At 46.1% G+C, this 23,554-nt stretch overlaps 1 protein-coding gene across 3 annotated transcripts in view; it reads right to left on the bottom strand.

The window, feature by feature from the left end:
* Positions 1-23,554, bottom strand: part of LOC119177304 (uncharacterized) — a 206,879-nt gene that overhangs the window by 38,393 nt on the left and 144,932 nt on the right. The window lies entirely within an intron of this gene.

Here is a 23,554-nt window from a genome sequence, read left to right as displayed (position 1 = left end):
TGTGGCCGACCCTGATAAAATTGCACTAGCAAACCAATAGCCTCGCTGTAACGACGGTCGTCTTTGGTGAATGGGGCTTTCCGAAATCAAAACTTGCCTATTTCATGTGTCATAAGCAAGTTTATGCTATTCAATTGCACTTATCTTACATTTAAAACCCTTTGTGGATAATGCCATACGTGCCAAGTTCAAGGATTCTGAATCCGGGAGATTTCCGCAGCGGGGGAGGGGTGCAGAATTATTTGCTCCTATTTTTTTCGGCACAAAAAAAAAAACCATCAAGGACAAACAAACAAAAAAAAAACCATCGTGAAAAACAAGAAGGGATGGGGAGTCTCAATCGCAAGTGCAAACAACGCCGTTGAGGTCGGCTTGGAGTGACCGAACACACGAAGGTAGGGTTTCCCATTAAGGTGAGAGTCTCAAAGGATCAACGCAACTAGCAAAATTTATTTCTTTCAAAACAGCTCGTGTATGTCTTACTGGGACACACGTGAACGGACGGGACGGTGCAGCTGGCTGCCGCAAAAGCGCAAGTCAAAGCTTTGCTCTCTACTAGATTCTTTCGGGAGGAACGCCAAAACGCGTTTGGTCCCTTTGCTATTGACAGTCTGGGCTGGTGTTTTGCAGTCGCTGCCACCGCCGTCATTCGCCGTATACGTATACTTATCTATATATATTAACACTCTAGAAAGGAAAAAAAAAAAAAAAAAAGCCGCCCGCGCTCGGTGCCCAGCTCGTCGCAATGCGCCGATGCGCGCTTGCCTCTGATGCGTACTTTGCTCTGCGGATTGGGGGGGGGGGGGGGGGGGGGTTTGATGCTTGTACGCGCGCGCTTATCTTTCGGTGGGGAGAATCGTGCGCGCGCCTTCAGCTTTCACTGGAACGATTGCGTTAGTTGCCGGGCCCACAAAGATATCTTCGGTCTATGCATAGGCCCCGTTTGCGAAAAGAGTGTGCTTTTCATACACAGCGAGGTATAACAGGGACACTTGTTAGTTTGTACTCATCCGTACTTTTAATTATGTATCGAGCATCGCTTTTTTTTTGTTTGTTTAAACAGCCGTTACGTGTCGAGCGGTGAACGTTGTTAGTTCGCTTTCGTCTTGTGTGTATTGTTTTCGTGCGTCATTTGTGCGTGAGCAGTGCGCTGCGCGTTTTCATCTGTTTGCCGTTTTCAGTGTGACATTCCAAGTTGTTGCTGTCGAATTCATTGCTTCGCCCTTGCGGCGAAACTTTTTTTTTACGCATTTACTGCTTTAGTCTACCGATTCGTGCCCTCGGAGCTCGTAGATCGCTATCGCACCGCCGCAACCACGATGTTGTGCGCGGCGGTTGCGGCAAATGGTAGTTCCTTTTTCATCCCCGTGCGCTTGACTGCGCACACGGCTTCAAAGCAGTCGTTTTATGCCGTATACGATCGCATCTGCCGCGGTTTTGTCTGGAGGGTTTGCAGAAAGCAGCGTTGCTTTGACTGGTTGAGTGTTGGACGGACGCACACTTTCGGGACTCTGTCAGTTGTACATGATCGCGTGAAAAGCGACCACGGTTTCGTCGACAGCGGTTGTAACGACAATCACGCACACTGTAGAAGGCAGGGCGTGCACCGGTCGCACGCGTACTTCCGAAGCTCTGAGTACGCTGCTCTCAGCCTTCGTTCGACGATTTCCGTACTAAAGTTCGTATCACCCGCTGCGATTAGAAAATGTGTTCGGAACATTCAAATTTAGGCTCAGTGGAATTTCGATGAGGAATTTTACGAATTTGTATCTGCCGCGGTTTCACATCACTGAGATTCTACAGTATGTTTAGATGAATGCCTCTTAAACTCATTTATAATAAAATGGGGTAGGTTCGAAAAGCCTGGAGCGGATTGAGCTGCTGTTTTGTCAAGGCGGCTGGGTCACGCACCAAAATATCATTTCCGGGAGATTTTCATGACAACCGTACAAACGGAAGAAACGGTTCAAATCCGGGAGTCTACCGGCCAATTTGGGAGACTTGGCAGATATACTAATGCTCATTTGTCGTTGAAAACACATCAGCATCATATGTTTTGCAAAAGCAGGTTTAGGCACGATGAGCTGACTTTTACCTTTTAGCATTGCTTCTTTGCCTAACACAGTTGGGAGGAATTTCGGATAAAGGTTAATAAGCTGTTGTATCACTTTGTTTTTAATCCAACAATATTTCTTATTGTCATGCGATATCTTAAAATTGTACTATTTTATGTAATCATTTGTGTAATTTGCTCTGTTAATGTTATGTTTTTCACTTGAATACTACCTTTCATTACTGCTGCTTTTGAGTTGTTTACTATAGCAACTGTCTTTGTACAGGAAGTTTCGACACAGTCTTCCACTATTGAACCTCCTTCTGTATACAAAATACTTGTAACATTACTCAACTTTTAATAATCAAATTCTGATTGCGAGCTTATAGAAAACGCCCTGCCACAACTATTAATTTTCCTGGACAAAACTTGGAAGTTTTCTTTTTCTGAAAAATATTGCTGTTAAATATTCCTAAACTGCGAGGAATGATAAGGACACGAGCAAGACACAGAACAACACAAGCGCAAGAGTGGTGTTCTGTGTGTTTTTCTTTTTTACATGTGTCTTGGTCATTTCGTGCAGTTTAAGAATGTATAACAGCAATGAACCAGGTAGCCTGCCAGAACGTATTGCTAAGAATATTGTATGTTTATTAAACAGGTACAGTTGAGGCTAGTGATAACATCACAGTCCAGAAATTTCCTTTCCTTTTAAGAAGAACGTAGAGACTGTGCAAATGACAAACGCTGTGATGAAGCTGCTAGTGTCAAAAATTCTTGACAAGCATGTGAGGCTAGTGATAACATCACAGTCCAGAAATTTCCTTTCCTTTTAAGAAGAACGTAGAGACTGTGCAAATGACAAACGCTGTGATGAAGCTGCTAGTGTCAAAAATTCTTGACAAGCGTGCGCAATTGTGCTTCCAGTTTGATGTTGAACTATCAAATCATAATGCTGGCTAAAGACGTTTCAACATTGCATTACGGACGTTCCTTACCTCCCAAGCAATGTTCCACTCCACCCAGAGAGGTGGGCAGAATGGGGAGATTTCAGCTATCACAAAATATATTCTGCAGCTGCTTCAGAAGAAGTGGGAATCGTTACTTCTCAGAAAATCCGTAGCACGTTTCAACTTCTATTAGAAGCCCCGCCGCGGTGGTCTAGTGGCTAAGGTACTCGGCTGCTGACCCGCAGGGCGCGGGTTCGAATCCCGGCTGCAGCGGCTGCATTTCCGATGGAGGCGGAAATGTTGTAGGCCCGTGTGCTCAGATTTGGGTGCACGTTAAAGAACCCCAGGTGGTCTAAATTTCCGGAGCCCTCCACTACGGCGTATCTCATAATCATATAGTGGTTTTGGGACGTTAAACCTCACATATCAATCAAACTTCTATTAGAATCCATCAAAGATCATTTTGCATTAAAAATACATGAAACAAAAATAATTTTTGAAAAGTGTTCCGACCCTACTGACTCTCCCCCGCTGTTTGTCAGTGTCAGTTTGTCACTGTTCAGAATGTAAATGTTCTCATCCACTAGACAGAATTGAATGCATAACCGTAAGACAAACATGTATATACTTTGACAAGCTGACACTATTAACAAATTTCATTCCAAGAAACTAAATTCTACAACTCCAGGTGCGTGACCATTGATCACACTCTCCTTTCACAAACACACACAATCCCTCAGCCCCTGCACACAAGAGACAAGCTATTCAAAGGCATCACGTCATTTCCACTTGGCAGAACACACATCTCTAAACTGTTTCAATGTCACAGAGGCTTGTTTACTGATGCGTTAGATAGCACAGGGGCATAGCCTACCGAAGATTTGCTGGCATCACCACTCACTTTAGGTTCAGTAGAGTGCTAGCACTCAGCTGTTGGAGGAATTAGCAAAATTGGAAAGTTGCATCTACTGTGGTCAGGCACTGCGTTTATGCTGCAAGTTCCTGTACAGAGGAAAAAAGTGTTCTGATTGTGTCTCAGTGACACAGAACCATGCAGCAGCTTTGCAGTAAGTTTCACACATGCATTGGTAGCGTTCTATGGCACTGACGCCACCCTGTTGAAGCCTCAGAATGGAGAGATGCTGTGTGCATAACACTGTGTGCAAGAGATCTTATGCTTTAAGACCTAAAATGCCCCGCTTATGAGAGCCACTTGAAATCAATCACTCTACATACATCTTATCATGACCATCGAATTACTCTCTTGTTCAATGCGTCTGCCATGCCACAGCACACGTGCTTAGTTGGCAAGCTTCTCTTTATTACTGTTCATATTGCTCCGAACGTTGCCAACCTTACTTTGTATAACATTCTTAATTTGTTGTTATCACATTCATTGCTTAACCCTGATGACAAAACTGTCCCTTTTTGTCAGTCTTTACAGTAAGAAAAATTTTGCTTATAAACATGAAACATACAGCTTTCATAAACATCTTGCTGGCCTGCCTCTCGTAGAATAATTCTGCCAATACTTCTGGCTCAGGCCACAAAGCCTTGTGGTACAGGCACACATCATTAACAAGTATTAGATATTACCTGTAGTGCAAGTGAATCTGCTTTGATAATGATGATTGCTTTTACGACGCCCTTCCTAGTGTTTTTTGGATGTTGACAAGACATGCTTTGTTCAATGTCATTTCCAGAATCGTCATCATCATTACCCCTGCTTGAAGATAAGGGCTGCAAACAGAACCTTTGTGCCTTGGCATCGGAGTCCGAGTAAGTTTCAGGTCATGCAGTTATAAAGAGATAAACAAAAAAAACACCCTCTCCTTGTCTTGAAATTTCCATATTTCCCCCTTTTCTGACGAAAAACCAACAAGCACAACTGGATGCACTGCTTTCTTACACATGAATATCTCCTCTTTAGGTTTCTTTTCTGAAACAACACGCCCAACTTATCTTTAAGACCTGACTGAAATACATACCTTGAATCGAAAACAAGGCAGCTATTTGAAACCCTAAACAAAACGAAAAAGCTTAGGGAGACTAAAAGCATAGGTCTTTCTAGGTACACCGCAAAGAACGTAGCTCTCAGAATCCAAGCATGAAGTCCCAATAGCCAGTATACTGGTCATAACTTTCATCACTTCATTGAAAAAGTCAAGATGCCAGTTTAATTATGGTATTATCCTTGAATATTTTGCTCGTTCTGTTTACATGGATATGGCTTGTTCTGTTTACATGGCAAAGCATTGCACTTAATTAAAGACTTCAAGGACTATAACCTTACCCTCGATACCATCAAGATTACGTGTGTCACTCAGAAAAAATAAGCCTAGAAAAGAGAACAACCTATTTGGGACCGATTTTTCGCATGCTCATAAGTCACAGTTGCTTTCTGTTACATCAAAACTACAAGAAATTGAGTATTTGGAGTTTGAAAAACTATTGGTAACACCAACGCCTTCCAAGGGCAGTATTGGCTGCCCCGTTTAAGCCGTTCGCACCCACGTTGCGACTTGCTTCAGAAGATGGGCGATGATGACTCTGGTGAACGCCACTGACTTATGTTGTGATGGTCGTTGCATGAGATTACACCGTTGTTCTGTGATAAGGCGTAAACCATGCTTATGCATGTCGCCATGCTGCGTGGACAAATACTTGACCAAGGATGTCTGCCTGTGAGTTCAGACATATTGAAAGACCTGGCTTTCGTGGTCTGACGCCGCAGCCTCTGCACTGCAGTGACGGCACTCTCCAGTTCCAAGGATAAAAGAAGGAAATATGCTGTTCGGTGGCTCCATACTACGTCCATACGAATTAACATCACCATGAATGAACCTCACGTGGAAGACACCAAAGTTGCACAAAGGCATCATTCGCTGCTTTGTGTTAGTTGGTTGCCATCTGAACGATCAATGTGCTGTACCCCCGTTGACACAGGCTGCCTCCTCAAGTAGCAGACGGCACACTCTGGGGGTACTCGGGTGCACTGCTCGCCATCAGCAGAAGGCAGGCCAGCTTTTCAGAAAATCCTGACAAAATAGACAGATCTTTTGTAAATGTATTCTCGACATCCATGGATTTCTTGAGTGCAGTACGAGCACACTCGACTAATGACTGCTATACAGTCAATGAGGATGCAGTTGCTGATTGACATCTGTGGTTTCAGTGTTTCAACTTTGAAATTGAGGGACGAGTAAATGCTCAGAGTGAGATAGCGGCACTTTACTACACCGCCATCTATGATGAGCTGAACTTACTGGACAAGAGGTAGTCAGCACCCAAAACCATGTCCGTGTGCAAGTCCTCGAGGATGGGGATGGCAGCAAGGAACTTGCTCCCAACTTCGGTTGGCACCTGCAAATCCAACGCATCGACAGGCAACGTGCTCCCGCCAAGATCGCTCAAGGGTGCCTCAAACCAAAGATGAAGGGTGACTGGGGCATGGCTTCGATGTAGCGCAGTACATGCAGCTCCTGCAGTACATGCAGTTTGTACAACAGCCATCAGCTCATTGATTTCATTGAAACAGACTTGTACCGTAGGAAGCGGCTGCGTTAGATACTGGGTGGCTCAACGACGCGCATGTGGTGGTGTCACGTCGTCGATTTGGTCATCAAAACTCGGTGGGAGGTCCTTTCTATGAACTGGCTATGAGAACAAGCCGAGTGCGGTATTCATGTAAGGAATGCATTCCAAACTTCTAGTCGGTGAGCATCAGTATTTAGCTGTAGCCTCGAGGATGTGCCCCTCCTAACCCATCCTCGATATTACTCTGGTTGGGCACGCATGTGGCAAGGTGGATCCGGCCGAAAACAGCGATGGGTCTAGCACACCGTTCCAATCAGATCGATTGCTTCCTGCTCTCGAATTTGTGCCACACCTCGGCACCACCACGAAGGTGGTCAATGGCCACCTGCCATTTATGATTGTCGGGCCAGGCACGCAGAGAGCCTAGTGCATTGATAGTTGCCACCCATATATCGGCGTCATCCTGGAAACCCTGGAACTTGGTACTTCCAGAAGAGCGGTATATGGTGAGGCAGCCAGCCTCAACCTGCTCAGTGATGTGAAATGGTCGAACTGTTGCGACAGTGGCGTGAGAGCACAAAAGAGTTCTGTGTCGCTGTCAAGTGAGGCATCCGATAAGCAAAAAAATCTCGTCTGCCGAGTACGCGGCGGTCGTAGTGTTCACAGAGGTCAGACCCATGACCAAGGGAGCATGGACGGTGTCTCTTGGTGGCTCAGAGGTTGGTAGAGTCCCTGCTGTCGAATGCATGCCTGAGAAAGCATGACCCGCGTTTCCAAAAAAAAAAAAAAGGATCCCATGCGCATTGTTGGCACAAAATAGAACATTGCCCGTGAGTAGTTACCCGGAACAATTGTGAAGGCCTGGATGCCGTGTGCTGGTGGTGGAATGGATACTCGCAATGTTGGTCGACCCCAGCTGCTAGCTCAGCTTGAGGAAACTGCTAGCTTAGCTTGAGTTTCCTCAAGCTAAGCTTGCAGCTGTGGTTCGCCAAAAGTTTTCGATGACTGCACTGAAGTCTAGAAGAAAAACAAGAGATAACGCCCGTATGCTCAACCAGCTTTTCTTATTCTGACTGTCTTTTTCTTTTCCTAGTCGAGTCTGTCCCGCGCCCAAGCACCGCTTTATATTTGCTGCAAACGATAAATGTTTTCATCACAAATGGGTCTTTTATACTAAACTGAAGTGTCTGCATTACAAAGAGGACTAACATCATCTATGAAAAGCACTCCATCATAGTGCTACAAAATAAATATAACACCTGGTTATTCACTTTTAATCATGAATCATGATACTGTCTCGTAAAACCCACATAAATGAAACTTTAACCCAATCTCACACACGCCGAAAATGCTTGCCTAGAGCATGGTGTAACATACAAACAATTTTCGGTGGTGACACTTATCGTAGTGATCTCACATAGCTCTTCTGATTTGGAGCAATTTTTGGAGCAGCAAAATTTTCATTTTGGAGCACTTTGGAACCACCAAAATTTTCCATTTTGGAGCAATCTGGAGCAGCTAACTTCACATCCTGGAGGAGAAGCAAGTTCAATTTACATTCAAGCGCATGAATGTAAATTGATTTGGGGTTTCTTGTCACTTGCGAAGAGCTAGAAATATTTCCATTCATTTCAAATCTTATGAAGCCAGTCATCTTAGGAGCACTCCCTATTTTAGTTGATGCAAAAAAATGGTATCATTATGTTGGCTGTTGTGTTCCAAGCACCCCTGTGTCACGAGCGAGCCTCCGAACCAGCGAAGGACAGGATGCTGAAACTGCTTCCAGATGTTGACTCCTCCCCTTCCCCCGCTCGGCGCAAACGAGCCACCGTTCGTTTCCCCCGGCAGTTCGGCCGCCGCCTCCATCCGAATAGGAATAAACTTGTTTTTAACCGTTCGAGGCTGTCTGAGCTTTTTGGACTACCGCGACCAACGCGTACGTCTATGGGCCGACGACAACACCGGACATAACAGTGGCGAAGAGGAAGTAGATTTGGACCAACGCTACGCAACGATATTGACAAGCTACAAGCTATGGCTACGCACGGGCTCCCATATCGGCTACCCGAATTCAACGGCTCATCATGGTCATCGTGGTTTGGACGCCTGCAATTTCACTTCGAGGCTAACAACATCACTGATGCAGCAATGAAGAGGGCCAACCTGCTAACGCTGTGTGGGGAGCAGACATACGACACAGTCTGTGCCCTGATTCAGCCACGCACTCCAGCAGCCGTTGACTACGACGACATTGTAGCAGCGCTACAAGAGCACTATGACCCAAGGCCATCGGAGGTCTACTGTCGAGCCCGCTTCCAATGGCGAGACCAACTGGAAGGCGAAAAAGTGGCCGAATACGTAGCGGTTCTCAAAAAGCTCGCTGCTGACTGCAATTTCGGGACGTTGACCGCGACAACTGCAGCTACTGCGCAGGAGGAAGGATCGACTGCCACACCTGCTAACACCACTATGCTCCCCTCGGACGTTATGTTGTGTGACCGTTTTGTGTGCAGACTGCGTGACGCAGGCCTACAACAACGCCTGTTCGCGGAGACGGGTCTCACCTTCTCCAAAGCCTATGACATCGCCCAACGAGCGGAGAGCACCGGTCATCAGCAGAGGGATATTCGACGGAACGTCGAGCCGGTGCATCACACCAGTCAGCAGTCAGGTCATTCCACGTCTAAGGCGAAATCAAGCAGAAAGACACAGCGCTATTGGCGATGCGATGACATGCACGATCCCCAGGTATGTCAATACAAGACAGCGACCTGCAATTTTTGCCAAAAACTGGGACACATTGAAAAGGCATGCATCTCGAAGCGCAAACAGCTTGGACCGAAGACTTCAGTGCAACGGAACAACAATGTCGACGCACAGAAGGGCCAGACGCAAGATACAAGCCGAACAGCACTAACGTCATCGGCACTATATGACTTAAACGCCATTGTGAACGTCGGAACGAGACCGAACATTACAACTGAAATTATGGTACACCAGCGCCCTATCAGGTTTGAGGTGGATTCCGGAGCAGCATGTACACTCATCAGCGAGGACACTTTTCGCGCTACTTGGCGTGAGAACGCGCCAGCTCTCCAGCAAGATGACACGCAGCTGAGAACGTGGTCCGGACATTCCCTTCCACTGCTGGACTGTGCCAACGTAGACGTGTACTACAACGGGCAGACCCATCAGCTCCCCTTGCTAGTCGTCCACGGTTCTGGATCAAGCCTTTTAGGATGAAATTGGTTCACCCCCCTTGGAGTGGTCATTGGCGGAGTTCACCCCACACCCAGTTATCCGTCAGTGGAGCAGCTTCAAGATAAGTACAAAGCGGTTTTCTCCGAAGAAATACCAGGGAACAACGGACCTCCAGTCACACTGGAGCTGCGGGAGGTTGCGACGCCGAAATTTTTGAAAGCTAGGTCGGTGCCTTTCGCTCTACGAACGTCAGTCGAGAATGAGCTTGACCGACTGCAGGAACAAGGGATCATCGAACCGACGCAACATTCGGAATGGGCTACACCACTCGTTGTCGTGCGAAAGAAAAACGGTACCCTACGCCTCTGCGGAGACTACCGGAGCACTGTCAACCTGGCGATAAAAGCGTCTTCCTACCCACTGCCGACACCGGAAGAGGTTTTTAGCACGCTTCGTGGTGGAAAAATCTTCAGCACCTTGGACTTGACACAAGCCTACCAGCAGCTGAAGGTGAGCGAATCAACGTCTGAACTGCTCACGATAAACACTATTAAGGGTCTTTACAAAGTTAAAAGGCTACCATTCGGAATATCTGCAGCGCCAGCAATCTTCCAGAAATTTATGGAGTCTACACTTAGCGGGATCCTAGGTGTTTGCGTCTACTTGGACGATGTTATTGTCGGTGGCGCCTCCAATGAAGAGCACACAGAACGCTTGGAGCTCATTTTGGAAAGGCTAGCAAATGCTAATTTGCGCATCAGTAAAGAAAAACGTGTTTTTGCAGTGCCTGAAGTGAAGTTTCTTGGACATCAAATTGACGCCCAGGGTATCCATCCCACTGAAGACAAAGTGCGTGCAATCACCGAAGCACGAGCGCCTACTAACAAGCAAGAACTGCAGTCGTTTTTGGGGCTATTGACGTTCTACGACCGGTTCTTAGAACATCGAGCTACAGTGGCCAACGATCTATATCAGCTCCTGCAGAAAGAAGTCCCATGGACTTGGTCACCACGCCACCAAGAGTCATTTGTTGCCCTTGAGCAACTACTTCGCAAGTCTACTGTTCTGCGACACTATGACGAAAGGAGACCCCTACTGCTAGCCTGTGACGCATCACCATACGGAGTGGGAGCAGTCCTCTCCCAAGTTGACGACCAGGGACGGGAAGCCCCGATCGCTTTTGCTTCGCGCACCCTATCGCAGGCAGAGAGGAATTATTCCCAGCTAGATAAAGAGGGACTTGCCATCGTCTACGCAGCAGATCACTTTCGGCAGTACATTACCGGCAGGAAAGTGACTTTCATAACAGATCACCGGCCCTTATTGGGTATTATGGGTCCCCAGAAGCCAGTGCCACAGACATTGTCGCCGCGAGTGACACGATGGTGCATCAAGATGTCGGCGTACGATTACGAACTCGTACATTGCACTGGGAAGAAACACCAGAACGCCGACACACTAAGCCGCCTGCCGCTAGACACCACAATAGATGAACCACCCCCACCGGGTGATATACTCATGTTCGAGGCGCTGCCGAACCCTCCGCTAACAGCTGACACGGTAGCAGCATCAACGCAGGAGTGCACTGTCTTGAAGGAAGTCTACGCAGCTATACAAGAAGGCAACGTGCAGAAGCTAAAGGGTGAACACTTCAACGCTTACCGCAAGCGAGCTGCGGAGTTGAGCACTCATCGCGGTTGCGTCACCTTGGGATCAAGAGTTGTAATTCCAGCGGCACTTCGCGAACAGGCCATGTCGCTTGTCCACGCAGGTCATCGAGGCATTGTTGCCATGAAAAAGTGCGCCAGAAGTTATATGTGGTGGCCTGGTATCGACCATGATATAGAATTAACAGTTCACGATTGCCAGCCTTGCCAATGCAACCACAGAAGCCCGCCAAGAGCCTCTATTCCTGAATGGGAAAGACCAGACACGCCTTGGCACACCCTGCACATCGATTTTGCTGGACCTATCGAAGGGTGTTCGTTCCTGGTGGTTGTAGACGCATACACCAAGTGGCTGGAGGTAAAACAAATGGCTACAACGACATCAGCAGCAGTTATCGACACCCTGCGGTCGTTGTTTGCAACGTTTGGCCTACCGCGCAAGGTGGTCTCGGACAATGGCACTCCGTTTGTGTCCACGGAGGTTCTCAAGTTTCACAGCGACAACGGCGTCTCGTCTGTTACATCAGCTCCTTACCACCCGGCTACGAACGAACAAGCCGAGCGCTACGTGGCTGAGCTAAAGCGCGCCCTTACTAAAGACCAGACTGGGACAATGCAACGCCGCATCGCGCGCTTTCTTTTCAGACAGCACAACACTGTTCAAAGCACTACTGATCAAACGCCAGCGAAATTGATGTTCGGACGAGAAATGAGAACCCAGCTGACAGCAATTGTCCCGGAGTCCTCAGCGAAAGCTCCGTCGGAGGAAGAAAAGCTCCCGCATAGCAGGAGAATTGAAAGTGGACAGCGCATATACGCCCGCCAGTTCCACAGAAAGCCCGGATGGGTTGAAGCGACGGCACTCAAACGCATAGGTTTGCGGTCATGGCTCATCGACATTGGTGGAAAGGCCACACGCCGCCACCTTAATCAGCTACGCCGTTCAGGTAATTTGCCAAGGAAACCTTCCATTCAAGCAGCCACCTCGACGGAAGCTTCGTTCCACTTAGCCTGGCATCTCGCACCAGATGAATCGGCGCCGCCGCCCGCCGGCCCTGAACACAAGAGAAACGACACCCAGCGAGCGGAGGCTTCTCTTCCTAGTGCGTCCAGAGCGTCCACGTGCCCACGGCGGCCCTCAGATCGCTTCCAAGCGACAATCTAGGGAGGAAGGAGATGTGTTCCAAGCACCCCTGTGTCACGAGCGAGCCTCCGAACCCGCGAAGGACCGGATGCTGAAACTGCTTCCAGATGTTGACTCCTCCCCTTCCCCCGCTCGGCGCAAACAAGCCACCGTTCGTTTCCCCCAGCAGTTCGGCCGCCGCCTCCATCCGAATAGGAATAAACTTGTTTTTAACCGTTCGAGGCTGTCTGAGCTTTTTGGACTACCGCGGCCAACGCGTACGTCTATGGGCCGACGACAACACTGGACATAACATTGGCCATTCGGAAAAAACTTGTTCAATGAATATTTTCATAGCAAATGAACAGAATAATGGTTGAATAAAATTGTACTTCATGATATACCGTTTTATACACTTATGCGGTTATCAATATATATGCATGCGGTTATAAATATATATGGCAGACAAACGCTGTGACATACAACACTACAGATAGACACAGTCGCAACTGCATTTCTTTTAGACGGCTCCAAGGATATAGAAAGGTTCTTTTCTCCACAACTAATTATGTATATTGCTAGGCTTAACATAACGTCCTTTAGGTAGTCTGATAAAGCCAACCTCTTCCGGCACTCATCTCTCTGTGCTGAAACTCAACAAACTTCGTTTTCCATTTGCAGTGATGTTTTATGTGGCTAGGGCATTCTGTATATACTCTAAAATCCCCCTGTAGTGTTTTAGAAAGCAGTGCATAAAGAAAAAAGAACCTCACAGGGTACCATATGCATACACCTAAGACGACTAGAAGGTGAGAGCCGTTTTCTTTTTATTGCGATAGCAATTACAAGGACACTCTCGACCGGTCTTTGCCATCGCGAGAGGCATGGGTAAATTTTTTTATTTTGGCGGAGAGAGTGCACCTTGATCTGAAGGAGGGCATGCAAATGGTGTTGAGCTATATATATGCCATGGCAAAAAAAAAAAAGGAAGGGGGGCACGTTCCCGATGTGGCCCCCCCCTCCCGCCTGGCTATGTCACTGGCCGTCCCCGTCATATTTTATGTAATATCCCAATCAATAACATCCCCCCACGCAACACCGAGATAAAAAAGTCACGGTTTCTCCGCAAGGGCGAAGCAATGCATGGTGATAAGGGCTGCAGCGCGAGCACGAAGGCGTCATCCAATGAATGCAAAAGCAACAACTTGGAATGTAACGCTGAGAACGGCAAGCAGATCGAAACATGCAGCATGCTGCTCACGCACAAATGATGCATGAAAACAACATACACAGGAAAAGAGCGAACTACCAACGTTTACCACTCGACACTTCACGCGCTGTATAAATAAAAACAACACACAAACCGTAGTCACAAATACGAATGAGTGCAAACCAACAAGTGTCACAGTTATACTTTGCTGTGTATGAAAAGAACGCTCTTTTCACAAATGGGGCTGTGCAGCCAGTGAAGTGACCTTTGTGTTGGGTCTGGCAACTAACAAACTAACGCAATAATTCCGGTGAAAGCCGAAAGCGCACGATTCTACCTACCAAAGGATAAGCGTGCGTGCGCACAAGCATCTGCCCCCCCCCCCCCTTTCATTCGCGGAGCAAAGTACGCGTTGGAGATAAGATAGGTGTGCATCGGCGCATCATGACGAGCAGGGCGCCGAGCGCGGCCAGCTTTCTTTTTCTTTTTTGAGCTTTCATATATACAGATAGTACACATATACATATAGATACGTACGGAGAAAGACAGCGGCAACGGCAAAAAACCAGCCCAGACTGTCCATATAATTGCTATTGCAATAAAAGAGCCGCCCTGCTACTCCTTTAAACACAGTGCAGATGCGACAGCATAACCCCGTGTGCCAGGCCTGCCATCGATTGTTACTAAAGATGTGGGGTGGGTGGGGGGGGGGGGGGGGCACTGTTATGAACATTAAGTGTGATCACTGGCACTCGTGCTGATTCGGCAGGCATTAAAGATGGCTGTTATATTCTTCTATCTTGTACTCTTGATGGGAACAGACTTGGTATCGCATTCAGTGCTAATAAGAGCCTAAGTGAAACAACAAATAGTACCTTATGGACATGACGTCGCATAACTCAGATGAACGCAGGCTTAAAGGACAATCATCACCCGAATTGTCGAAGCGGTTTTTGCACTGTCAGTTATCTAAACGCGAAGCATATGTTATAGTAGCACAGGAAGTTTACGAGCATGTCTCATTAGGCCTTGCCTTGAAATAGCGCGCTCGCGAATGTGCCCTTCAAGCAACGTAGCTTTCCTCCCTAAAAAATGAAGCAAAAGCAATGATTGCGATGACGTGATGTTGAACTTTTTTAACCATCAGCTATTCACCTTGGAAAGTGAGAGGCAGATGTGTAACAAGGCGTAGCCGCTTCACCATGGGCCTTCCAACCCCAGAGTCACCAGCAGTATTGAAACTGTATTCCAGCTGCTTAAACCAGGAAGCATGCTTTTAATAATGAGATGACATTAAAAAAAAGCTTGCAAAAATTTTGAATATGGACCCTAGCTATCTCGAGTTCGAAATGGCGGGGTGTTTTAGGAACTTTTACCACAACAGCGATTACAAACCCGGATGTGCTGGTGGAAGGAAGTAATCACGAAAATGAACTTCTGAACGAAGATCCATGAATAAAATATATTGAAAGAAAAGTGTCAACGCATTTCCACCGTGCTTGTGTTCTACTGTGGACTCGAAGCGCAGGAAATTAGACCGCGCACGGTGTCCAGAAGTAGACGTGACACAAACTCTGGTGGCGCGCATGTTTAGTGAAAATTGCTTTAATTACGTGCCGCGCAACTCTTCAGACGAGCTATCAGCAGTGTTTGTGGAATGGACGACTCCCACTGATGAATCGCCGCCACAGTTTCACGATACAGATCGTAATAGACGTCACGAGCCCCTGCAAAGAGCGCGTTTCACCGTTAAGCGACCTTGCACAACAAAAGTTGTGTTGGCACCTAATATCGTGGATTACTTAGGACGCACGCCCAACTACTGTTAATTTAGGAGAATAATTTTAGGCACGCGATTGTGAATTTGGTGGCCCCTAGAATAGGATGCACGTTTTGACGCGCTGGCGCGGCTATTGCCGGTGATAGACGCTCCCAAATCAGACTTTGGCGCAGTTTTTGTTGATATGATCAAGATGGTGCAGTAAATCTGATTTGGTACACTTTGGCGCAGGAGTGGGATCACTGAAAATATTAAAGCAGCAAGCAGATCAAAATGGCTGGGCATTGAGGATGTGCTTAATGTTTCATCAGGTGGCTGAATTGTGTGACACAGAAAGCAACAGAAAGACAGACAGACAAAAGTTTCTGCATTAAAGTATCCCAATGAAAGTGATAAAGCATCACTTTTCCTTCTGATCCCAAACCCTCATCATAGCATCGGATCAAGCAGTTTCCAGGAAGGATCGTACGCTCAACACAAAGAATGCAGTTTGCAGCAAGAACTTCACAGATGATATGATTCTAAAGACATTGTTGGGCAAAAGGACATACCATGGCACCACCATGCAGAGGCATACCTGCGACGTGCGTCGTTGAATTGCGCCGCCGCCCTCCCACGCATAGCCTGCAGTCACTTTCGTGTCGCGTTTTTTTAAATTATTCTTGTGGTACTTCACTCAACGAAATCAGTAAAATACTGCTGGAGCTTCTTCCCTGATTTTATGAAGTGATAAATAACTGCCCCGGAAAAGCGCTGCGCTTCTCATAATGCCTGACTGCCAGCATCGTCTGCTATGGCCACCGAAACGAAAAACAAAGGGCCAAGCGCACTGCTTTTCTAAAAAGGAAACAAGTCATTTTGTGTCGAAATGAAGCATCAAATAAGTATTAATCGTAAAGAAACGTATCTTTGCTACAAGATATGTGTGCAAACACTCTAATTCATCCATTGTAAGTTTGCATCTAAAGACGGGCCGCGGCTGACATAGTAAGCATGGGAAAGTTACATTTTTGTTTAGCGCACATAGCCCTACAAAGCACAGCGCAAGGGAATGCTTCAATTTGTGGGAAGAGACACAGCATTCTTACAGCTGCAAACTTCTATGATTGCAGGCTAATGCACGCACGTGTCTCATTCAGAGTTGTAATTTTTCTCTTTGACAAGCTCCTAATATTTTTTGTGCAAAATTTCTACGCTGGTCACACGTTGCACGTTTGAACGCTGTCAAGCCACACATGGGTGAAAATTATGAATGATTGATTCAGTTCCAGAGCTTCTACAAAGGGGTAAATCGTGATTCAAAACATGCGATCAGCCAGCCGTATATTTTTACGCCCTTGAGCATGCTGCGAGGTCTATCATCATCATCATCATCATCATCAGCCTGACTACGCCCACTGCAGGACAAAGGCCTCTCCCATGTTCTGCATAATGGTCTAGTATAATGTGCTCTAAATGGCAATTTGATGTTTCAGTGAAATTGCTTGTGTTCATTTTTTTTACAGCTTCACTCATAGGCTGTGTGATATTTCGTGGAAGCTTTTAGAAGATGAATCAGTTTTTGAAGCTGACCACGTTTACATTTGCACATCAAAACAACATTCAGAGGAAGTTAGAGTGGCTATGGGACTGCTCTATAGATGTAATTTGTAGGTGAGGAACCCTGTGAGCTGAAGTCACAGATGACAGGGGTGTTGACATTGAGTAGGATTGGGCCCGGGCAGGCAGATGTGGTAAACCATTATTTGGCGAGCTATACACCATAGAAAAAAATCACAGCATATCCAGGGAATGAATGAGCATGAGTGGGGTGAAGTGTTCGTCAATCTGTCTGTGCGCCCGTCCGTACGTGCACCCGTTCGTGCTTCAGACCATCCGTACGTGCGCCCGTTCATGAGTTCGTCCGTGCGTCCATTCGTGCATCCATCTGTACGTGCGTCCGTTCATCCGCCCGTGTGCCTGTCTACCTGTCCATCCATCCATCTAGTGAACACTTCAAGTACTGCCATCTCGCTTCTTTTTCTCATATATTCATCATATACAAGAACCACCATCCATCAAACAATCCAAGGACTAAACGAGAGTACCTATGTACTACATTTCTGCTGTCAGCGCTTTGTTAACACCGAGAGCGTGATAACGACGCCGTGGTACGTTTTTTGTAACATGTGGACATGCAGAATGTGCCACTGGTAAGTGGGTATATACCACAAGTCCCGCCATAAGGAGCTTCGCCCCTAAAAATGATGGGGGGGGGGGCATGGGCTTGGTGTGCCACCCTCTGGCTATGCTACTGGCGGATGGAAACTCGTGTGGTCGGGTACACACAAGGAGACGGACAGTTGGATAGGAGGGTGGGAGAGGCACAGACTACGGTTATTTTACCTTGGCCAGAGAAGTAAGCTTTAGCAAAGACTGGAGCAGAACATGTATGATGTAAGAAAGAAAGTTTTGTCGAACATGCTGGCCAAACATGCAGAAGCAACTGGCCATGAAATAGACCGGAATAGGGTAAAATGAATAAAAATGAAAGAAAAATAATTAGACTTCCGGGCTACATCTTGACCTTCTGACAATTTAGACAACGGCGCACATTTTTTAATGTAATGACGGCAACTTCCCCCACTTGTACACACCTACAACCTATTTTGAAATATACATAATGAAACTGTTTGCACATTTATCTTTCGTTGTGAACGAGTCTCACGCGCAGAAACTGAAACATTCTGCTTTTATGTGAGCATTCATGATTGGTGCTCATTTTAACCCCATAGGCTCAAAATAAGAACCACAACAACAGAGAAAGAGAGAGGAGACAGTGGCACAACCAGTGGCCAAGACAGTGCCCTCATGTATACGTAGCGCACTGTGGCACACCGCCGGTAACATTTACTGCAGCGTTCCGGATTGTGTAGTCTACAGGAGTCTGCACACATGAAGACAGAGCAAAACAATCCTGTTCACAAATGAAAACACTGCAAAGTCACGATAAAAACAACGCATCCAATCGCCACCCTTCCTTTGCCAGAGTGAGGCGAGATCGTGTGATCCAAGCATGCACGTCACAGCGATTGCAGCGCTCGTGCTTCCAGTGGTGAGCCTCATGCCCATTACTTCAGAGAGCTAGCAGAAGAGGTCCTGCTCAACGTGCCAAAAAGAAGCGTTCTTTCGGAAGATGCAAATTCCTTGCATTTTTCCATCTTTTCCCGCACACCCTTCTTTGGAGCCCAGGAAAAGAAAGTTGCCAACCACGAGGCACGAACATTTCTTATATGTTTGTTTATGCAACACAATGACACGTAACAATAAATTGTATTTTTTCTGTTAAAGGCGTAGTGAGGATTTCATTCACTGTTGTGCATTCACTGTTTTTTGTGAGCATGGCTTCAGTGACGTTCTTAGATGCGCTGATTGTTCAATGCGAAAAAAAAAAGAATACTATAATGCATTTCCCATGCACGGTAAGGAGGGATGGTGAAAGCAGCGAAAGATATGCACAGTGCCCCCCGTAAACATGTCCTTTCAACTGTCAATCACACAATTATGCGCTTTCTGCATGTATATATATTAAACAGAAAATATAAAAATAGAAAAAGTAGAATTTGGCACAACACCAAATAGTAGATATGTAATTCCCACCAAAAATTATTCCAGGTATCTAAGTGATTACTTCACTTTTTACAAGAAATCACACCGTCTTGTTCAAACTCTGCTTTGCTGGTCATCAAAAGCATGCGAGTTCATTCCCCCATGCTGTTAGCGCACGCCCCAGATTCAGCTTGCTGATTCAAGTGCAGCACCTACTATCGGCGAATGCGTGAAAACCAGAGCATTTAAATAGAGAGCCAATACACATAAAATTTTAGAAGAGATGTTAACCATTCACATATTTGTTATGCCCCAAGAAGTACCTATTAAGTTTATAGGAGGTGCAAGAACCGCCTTCAAACACCGGCATGCGTTCCACAGCAAACCTTCGTCATGCTTGGAGAGAAGAGCAATCATTTTCCCTCTTTGGCAGGAACAATGCCCATGTGTCATTAAACTCGAATTTCCTGCAAAGGGTCGGTTGTTATAGCAATCAGGGTGTCTACCAATTTGATATTTCTCAATTCCCTGACTTTACCAGGTTTTCCATGATGATCAAAAGCAAATTAAGTGACTGCCATGTAGACATAGAAAACTCTGTGCACTGTAAACAAACCCTCGAGTGGTAAAAAAAAAGGCACTCCATATAAGTGAACATATTTACTAGACGCACTCAGAATGTTCTGAGCGTGTGCAGTAAATGTAAAAAAACATGTATACCTAGCCAAAATAAAACCCCTGAGGCAGGCAGTGAGCAAGTTGGCTGTTTAATGTTCGGGAGAATCAGGAAGCAAACACACAAGTTAAAAGTAACTGAAGATGACACTTTGAAGGAGCCTGCGATAGTCCGGCATCACAGTCAAAGCTGCTAGAAAACGTAAAGTGATGCCATCTTGTGGCATCCGGGTAATACGTGGACACAAGAGCTTCGTATTACCTGGATGCCACGAGACTCCATTTACTATAATGGCTGTAGCCTATGCCGCTTTGCATGGGAATTGGATTGAATTAGATCAACCGGAAGTGCTCAACTATTTAGGATGTGGATTGAATTAGATCTTATTCGACCGGGATTGCTGTATTTACTATTGATTTGCCCCGCCCCGGTGGTCTAGTGGCTAAGGTACTCGGCTGCTGACCCGCAGGTCGCGGGTTCGATTCCCGGCTGCGGCGGCTGCATTTCCGATGGAGGCGGAAATGTTGTAGGCCCGTGTGCTCAGATTTGGGCGCACGTTAAAGAACCCCAGGTGGTCGAAATTTCCGGAGCCCTCCACTACGGCGTCTCTCATAATCATATGGTGGTTTTGGGACGTTAAACCCCACAAATCATATCAATTACTATTGATTTGCATCGCCCCCTAATTTGAGCACCTCTAAGTTATACTTTCCAGCAAAAAAAATAATAACTACTATTCGCGTATTCTGTGTACCTTGCTTCAACAACGAGTAATGACGATGTTGCAAGAACAGAGCCGTACTACAAAATTTTCTTTTTTTTTTCTTTTTCCGACGAGTCCATGCATGTGTGTATTTTATGTCTCTGGGCTCTGATACTTTAAATGCAACGAAAGTCTTTGGACAGTAGCAATGAAAGCTGGGGACAGGCTTTAAGGTACCGACGTATGAATATGTTATGGCAAGAAGGAATCTGTCCAGGTGCAACAGCTCCCTTGATTCCACACATGAATCACGAATGTCGGCACGTTACCTTAATTTATGTACTCTGCTGTGGACGTGACGCTGAAAAGTAATTGCAGATTTATTTACACAATCTCACGAAACTGAAATGAAAAATTTAGTTGAAATTACCCTAGTGCTACCATTGAAACACAAGCTACCAGCAATAAGTGTGTAGCTGAGGACGTTTGCTGCTGCATCACCAATAATAATAATAATAATAATAATAATAATAATAATAATAATAATAATAATAATAATAATAATAATAATAATAGGCATGAGTAGCCCGACGAGCTTCTGCTGATGGCAGTTCTAGCCTAGACAAACCAGACGGCCTTCAAGCTGAGCCGAAATCGTGGCGTAGATAAACATGCATAAATGTACACATGTGGGAAAAGCTGTTGCACGAAAGTCAGATATGCCGTGTGATATGTAGAAGCAACAGACATCAAAATAGTGTGTCAACATGGGAACTAAGGAATGCTTTAGCCAATGTGAAAGACAAGTTGCTGAGCAGAAACTTCCCTTGGTCTTGTTTATGCCATAGGCTGCCACAATTGTGACAACCAGTGCATCGGTGAAACTGGTGATTTCAAGAAATGAGTGAAACACAAATATGATGCCACAAAACAACGCATGGCCTAGACTGCCCTCGCTGAACATGCGAAATCTACAGACCACCAAATAGACTTGTAAAACTCGTGTGCCCTGGAAGAAAAAAACCCGCATCTTCCCGCTGGGGCGACGCGTGCAAATGTGTCATGGAGTGGTGGGGGTATCGCAAGAATGTTGCATGATTGTGTAAGGTTTGGGAATGCTTAATTTTTATTTCATCTTTATGATTTGTATTTATTAAACGAAAGAGAAGCATTGCCTTCAACGAGAAGTGGCACACTTTTAGGTTGTGCCCCACTACTGGTTGAAGGTACAGGCATGGCCACGTCTGTGTATAGCGCACAAGCGGCCAACCTTGCTCTGTGGCGTGACACCTTGCGGCCGTTGCGGGTTGTGACATCGTGTGCACAGGAGCATGCGCGGCCTTAGAAACATGCATGACTCCTCTGCACTGGTTACAATGTATGAAGGTGTGCTTGCTTAGCAGAAGATTCTCGCTTCTGCAGGGCACTTTGGTCACATTTATTTCATAAGATGAAGCGCATTTCGACTGATAAAACAGGCCTCCATCAACTATTCATGCTTTGTGGCTGCTTTGAGGCATGTGATTATATGAAGATATAATAATGCCAACAGGTGCGAACAAAAAATTGCAGACAGCCACAAAATCAAAACGGCCACAAAGTGTGTGTCCTTTACGCAACTATACAGTGTTATCAGTCGGAACGCGCTTCGTCCTATGATATTGATATACAAAAGTGCCCTGAGCGAGCGTGAATCTTCGGTTAAAGAAGCACACCTTCCAACGTTGTCACCCATGCAAAGCAGGCCTGTATGTTTATAAGGCCACGCATGCTCCAGTGTATGCAATGTCACAACCCGCAACGGCCACAGAGCAAGGCCGGCTGCTCGCGTGCTATACACTGACATGGCCGCGGCTGTACTGTTGCTTCTATCACATCTACTTCAGTCAAGTAAAGCATCAAGTGAAAGCCAAGTAAAGACGCCCTTGACTGAAATCCGAACGCCCGATCCAATGTCTACATATACGGGGTGGTCAGCTATCAGTTGTGCAGCACAAGCAGTCTGTTTTTACTAGCAGACCCTGCCTGCAGCGGCCTTGCGAGGTTAGAAAGTAGGGTGAGTGATAGTTGGCACGAGATGCGAGCATGCCCAGTAGGGGTGTAGACAGCACCGCCTGTGCCAGATTTGAAAGTAGGTGTGACTATAAAATGCTCTGCATTTAAAAGAAGCTTGTATCATGCCTGAACCTGGTATCCAGATACAGAGGATTGTACATATGCTGAACAGGAGTCATGGGACGCTTCAGATGATGTACTCTCACTGCATATGTCATGTATTTAGGCGTACCTAAGTACACTGTGCCTTTCTTATGGCTTTTATTGTGTATAAGGCTCCCTCCCATATAAGGTCCTGAAACATCAGTAAACTTTGGGTTCTATGGGTCGGTGTATCCTTCCGCGTTTACACTAAGAAACAAGAACTATGCACTGTCCTTTTTTTTTTTTTTTTCACATGCCTTCTAGCAGCTCACTGTAGTTGCAGCTATGAGAGAGACTTTTTAAGCTTTGATCAGTGGTAATGCTTATTTTTGAGATGGTCGCACAGAACTGCTGTCAATTTCCATGACCTGGCTAGGTTTTTTAGAAATTCCCCGACTTTTGCAGGTTTTCAAAGTTTTCAAGGCTGCTGGTACGAACCCTAAGCAATGCCTCTTTCTGTCTTCAAGTTGCGTCTACTCGCCGAAAGGCATTCGCTGCAGTCGGCAGTCCGGCAGATGCACATCACTGTTCCTTTATCTGGTCGATTGCGTCTCTCGAGTGTCTCCACCTAAAATGCTTGCATCTTACAACATAGCCTAGAGTTAGTAACAAAAAAAGAAAAAAGCCGAGAGAGAGATAAACTACTTTCAGTACCAATTTGGCTGACTGGCCGTGCTGCTTTTCATGGAGCAAGTGAACAAGATATCAAGCATCTGCTTTTCTGACATCTCATGCAGAACTAGAAAATCCTTATGTGGAGTACTGCAAGACCTGACAGCAATGTGGTAGTGCACTAAGGTTTGGCTCTGCAAGGAGGTATTTTATGCATTTAAAAAAAAGCTCTACACTGAAAACAAAAAATTCACA

Source organism: Rhipicephalus microplus, chromosome X (genome assembly GCF_043290135.1).
Source record: "Rhipicephalus microplus isolate Deutch F79 chromosome X, USDA_Rmic, whole genome shotgun sequence".
Lineage (NCBI taxonomy): Eukaryota > Metazoa > Arthropoda > Arachnida > Ixodida > Ixodidae > Rhipicephalus > Rhipicephalus microplus.
Note: the sequence above shows the minus strand (reverse complement) of the source record. Positions and strands in the feature narration are given on the sequence as shown.